The sequence below is a fragment of the Rhodnius prolixus genome, unplaced genomic scaffold (assembly GCF_049639745.1).
Source record: "Rhodnius prolixus isolate KJV_2025 unplaced genomic scaffold, Rpr scaffold_2, whole genome shotgun sequence".
NCBI classification, from domain to species: Eukaryota; Metazoa; Arthropoda; class Insecta; order Hemiptera; family Reduviidae; genus Rhodnius; species Rhodnius prolixus.
In genome coordinates, this window is record NW_027411592.1 from 28,543,132 (window position 1) to 28,548,489 (window position 5,358).

The 5,358-nt window shown below is 33.1% G+C and overlaps 1 long non-coding RNA gene across 2 annotated transcripts; it reads right to left on the reverse strand.

The window, feature by feature from the left end:
• Positions 1-296: 296 nt before the first annotated feature.
• LOC141448618 (uncharacterized) lies at positions 297-5,136 on the reverse strand. Of its 2 annotated transcripts, XR_012455171.1 has the most exons (5): positions 5,041-5,136; positions 4,579-4,804; positions 3,002-3,332; positions 2,633-2,699; positions 297-2,518 (listed from the first exon to the last, which is right to left on the reverse strand). It is a non-coding gene; the product is annotated as an uncharacterized lncRNA (long non-coding RNA). The 2 variants fall into 2 exon arrangements; XR_012455170.1 differs by lacking the exon at positions 2,633-2,699.
• Between the last annotated feature and the right edge of the window lie 222 nt (positions 5,137-5,358).

Genomic DNA, 5,358 nt, shown 5'->3' on the forward strand with positions numbered 1-5,358 from the left:
TAACTATAAAATTCTTAATTCTTCCGCTGAGATTTACAGTATGTTGAGCCTGGAGACTCCTGGACATCGTTTAATGAACTGGGAATGATGTAAGGAACATAGAGGTGCTGATCACCCGACAGACACCAGTGCTTCGACACTTGTTAAACTTGAAGTAATTCTCCAGGCATATTGTTAACATTAGATGTTTGGATATTTAACAGTGGAGTCCACAAAGTCTGTTTTTATTTATTTATTCATTTAACGAGCTTGTTAATCCTATACAATAATCTAACGACAGTGTCACAACTATGATAATTATTACTCTAAAATATAGAAAGTAAATATTTAAAAAGAATAAATATGTACAAAGAGTTTATATATTGAAGATGCAAACAGAGGTTATCAATATGTTTAAACATATTTAGATACAAACCAAACTTTTAAATGAATTCAGTACTCACAAACTGGGCATAAACAACTCTTTACTTATTTATGTATTAGTAAGGTTAATTTATGTTTCTCAAAAACCATGAGTGGTACTTGTTATTTAAAAGAGTGTTGGCTGTCAGGTGAAATTAAATGTTTGGACAGCCTACTGCCGACTGTAGGAAAAGTTTCTTGAAAAACTGTTACTTAAGCGTATTAACCCCATATTGTCGGAGTTTGGTGTTATACCAGACCACCAATTTGGTTTCACACATCATCATAGCATTGTTCAACAATGTCACCGGGTTGTTGATGTTATTGCTTCAGCACTGGAGAGAAAACAGTATTGCTCAGGGGCATTCTTAGACGTAAGCCAGGCTTTCGATCGTGTTTGGCATCCTGGATTACTGTTCAAACTAAAAAAGCATCTTCCCCCAACGTACTACCTCATTCTGCGCTCCTATCTTTCAGATAGGTTCTTTCAAGTCAGCACTGGCTCAGCAATCTCTTCTTTCTCCACAGTGGGGGCGGGAGTGCCGCAGGGGAGTATGCTTGGCCCCGTTCCCTACACAGTATACACATCAGACAACCCTCTACACTACTCTGTACCTATGCAGATGACACAACCATACTAGCTACAAGTACACATCATACTTCAGCTTCATACAAGTTACACACATAAACACACGGACTTACTTATATAAAATATAATCCTGGGCAAAGAAGTGGATGATTAAAATGAACCCACAGAAATGCCGGCATGCCACGTTTACTCTCCGGCGGGGCTCCTGTCCACCTGTCCTCTTCAACAGCAATCCTCTTCCTTGTACAGATCTGGTGCGCTACCTTGGGCTCTACATAGACAAACTACTCACGTGGAACCCACATACTGCTTAAAAGACAAGATCTTTGGAGAGGATGTTATTTTGAAAGGAGACTTTATAAATTTGTCTTTAACGGGTTTAAAAGGATTGTAAATATTAAAGTTAATATTTAAAGGTAAGCATAGTGAAGATTAAATGACAGAGTTGGTGAGCTAGATTCTTTTATTCAGAAGGATTAGCGCCCATCTGAAGCCTAGGTCATCCATCTCCAAATAATAATAATAATAATGAGTAAAGATATAAGTGAAAATTGCTACAGCTTTGTTTATGAAAATGGTGAAAATCTAAAAAAAACAAAAAAAAACATTCAATAGGCGGAATTACTCAGCCATTAATAGTCTAGGGTTTTAGCGAAGCATTTAAGAATCATTAATTACATTAAAAACCAAAGATTTTATGGAAGTGGCAAATCTGAAAGAAACAGCAAGTTCTCCCAGTCTGACAATAATGTTTGATCTTTTGCTTCAATATTTCAGTCACTGAGCAAGTTTGGGCCGTTTTGGAAAAACAAACTAACTCGAATTCAATTAATGAAATATGCTAAAAACTCTATAATATTAAAGGATTTCTTTCAAATTTGTTTAAGATGTTCATTTCAATGTTTACTACTATTACCATTTGCTGTATAAAAACTACAAATATTTAAAATCAGTTTTCACATCTACATTTTTCATTGATATTTTATATTGTTACTTATATTTTATAAACTGAAATTTTTACCTTTCTGTCACACGAATTATAGTAGATTAATATTGATTTTTAGATGTATTAATTATATTATTTAAACATATTGTAACTTGACTCAACAGATCTTATCTTGAAAGCATAAAGCAGTCTATTCTAATCTCATTACCATTGTTCCTTGTAATGTAACAGGATATTGACAGTGACAAGCATAAAGTTCCAGTATTATAACAGTAATGGAGTGTCTTTATTACAGTTTACAATCACCTGCTAGAACCGAATCCAATACCTAAAATATACTATAGCTGATAAGTATTTCACTTGATAAAAACGTAACACGCTGAAAAGTATCCATTGAAAAGAATATACAATCAGATTTAATATTAACTTAGCAAATAAATCCAGTGAGGGCCGTATTAAAGTAATCACAACAATTTATGCGGAACAAGAGAAAATGTATGGCAGCCACTGTCCTGACGATGTGGCCAAGATGTCCGGCTGAATTTTATTTTCTGTCAGAATGTAGCTGTCTCCTGCCAGTACTAAAACAAAATACAAAACACGATAAAGATTTCCGAATATGAGTTTCCAATCAGAATTGAAAATCATTTCAAGTCACAGAAAATACAGTTTCATAAACTCTCTCGATTTTTTACCAAATGATAGTTGTCTTCAAAACAGATTCAGCTCAGTAAAATAAATTTTAAAAGAAGATTCTCATCCCTAAAACAATGGAATTAATTAAAGTAAATTTTATCACAAGAATTTCAAACAAACGCGGTAGCGAAAGAAGTGGAACTGTCTTAGATTATTAAAAAGAAATCGTTCATTAGATATACATTTAAGTAATTTTGCCCAAATAAGAATTCTAATTAAGTCTCACTAATAACTAAAAGGTTGCGATTCAGAACTATTTAATATAAAGACTTTTCAGAGGGAATGTACCATGATTTTCTCAAATACTTCCTGTGTGGAAATTAAGATGTAACCAGTTTAAAACAAGTTTTTATGGAATAAAACCATACCTGGCAACTGCCTTTATTCGCCAATGTGGTAAATGCTTCTTCCGAGATAATGAACTTGCTTCAGATATCCATAAAGAAGAAGAATAAGATGAATGGGATAGATGTGAAAGTCCAAACTAAAATGATAGTTAATAGCGATTATTAGGTTGAGGGTTAAAGCTGTCAAAAGGCAAGGATCGCCCCTGGCTAGGTGAGCAATACTTGTAAAGATGCGCTACTCTCCGATCTCTTTGGTCGTATCAGATAAGCCGATAAGCAGCGAGAGTAGTGATACTGGTTGATTAGATGCTCATCCATAAATCCTGTGATTGCTGGATTTGAAGGTAACTAACTGAAAATATAATAGAAATATGAAATAATTAATGCTGCATGTAGCAGTAAAAAAAAAGTGACTTTGAAGCATTCAAGTTCATTTCTGGTGGCGCTAGGGGATCACAAAAGAGTCTTGAAAAAAAGACTTGAGAAACAGTTGAAACTTGTTAAGCAGACGAACAGTTAGGATGCTGGTTGGCTATTTTGTGAACATAGAACTTGAGAATTGAAGTTAACACAAGTTAAATAATAATGATAAAGGACCACTCGGCCGAATGGTGAATAAGAAATTGCGAATAATCTGAATACTCGAATTATATAATAATAACCACGGAGGTAGTTATAGTGACTTCTCTGAAGGCAAGAGTGTATGAGGCTGTTTGATGGTATCTCATTAACAGCAATTAAAAGTTGACATAAGATTTTACAAAAAAGACCTAGACAAATACGTGAATAGTATTTATGAAATAAAATTTATTGGTAAAAGAAATGGAAAAAAAGTTAAAAAAAAAGCAATAACTTAAGTAAATAATTTGGTATGGTAATATACCATAGGAATAATTTTATACATAAATAAAATATATATTTCAATCAAAAGTGGTTTTTGAAAGTAGAGTCTATTAAAAAGTAATACATTCCCCTTATTTCTTTAAAGTAAAACTCCTATTTGCGGAAAAACCTAAAACTGCCCGAAAAATGTATTTGGCTACTAAAATATTTTAAACAAAATTTACTTGAATGGTTTAAACGCTAAGTTCAAAGAAATATGCTGCGTTGGTTTTCGTGAACATTGTGAAAAATGAAAACTACCTCAAAGACTTTCGATTTTCATTTATCAAATTGAAATTTTAGCTACTTACTTAATCCTGCTTATTTTCTCAATCAATTTTTAATTATGAATTAATGTGCACCGCAAAAAATAACCTTTAGATGGAAATGTAACTGCCCAGTTTGCCCAGAAGAGCCCGCAATAGATATTTCCATAGAATCATTCTAAAATTTTAGAACTGCTTGAATTTTATTCACAATGTTCAAGAAAAGAACCTTAAACTACGCCAGATCTTTAACTAAGTAGACTGTAGATAATCATTTAACTGTTTCTCCTTTTGATCAACCAATTGTCTTCAAACTGATCTTTATTGAGTAGCATTAGTATTGAAAGAGGTAGCAAAATAGCACCTTACGGAGATGACCAAAGTCTCCACTTTTAATTCACCTAAACTAACAGTTTCTATAAAAAAAAAAAATTCAAACAAACATTATACCCTCTTTAAGTCAGTACTAAATGGTGAAAAGGTTTTCTTTGTTTCCTGGCAAATCGTTGAAAATGTGTAACTTCTCCAAGAAATTAGCATTTCTGATCTATTTTTAATCCTATCTCTTCACCAGAACTGGCTGACTGCGCCCGAACTCTGATGGTTGTTTAAGGTTGTCTAGGGTTGAGAACCTCAAAACCGAATATTTAAATCTTCTAAGTTAGGGTTTTTGCTCCTAGCAAACACAAAACACACACACATTATACCATATGTACAAATAATATAATATAAGATAATATATTACATATAAATGTAAAATAAACTGAAAGGAATGATACTCTGGAATGCCGAAAGGTAATGAAACCGTTGAAAAATAAAAAGAAGTACTTTCTATAAAAGTTTGTAATGAGTAAGTTATAGAGGAGAGATATTAGTGATGGTGTCCAAAATGAATAGACAATAGTAAATAACCTGTTAGATGGACAGCGTGTCTAAATTCCGCTGGACCGTCCATTAGCCAACTATAAATCGCAACTATCCTACTGTGAACTAGCAGTGCTGTCTATTGATTAAACCAAGTAACAAATGTTGAATACACTTTCTTCAATGCACTTCTAGTGAAAGTGTATAGCAAGTTACTTGGCGCGCAGCAGTCCTAAACTTATCTCTCTGATAATGGAGTAAATTCTTTTCCAATTTAATTTTATTGACATCAGAATCGTAAACAAATTTCACTTTCCTCCAAATAGTTATTATCAATGTATCTGCATTGTTCACTAATCTTGTGAT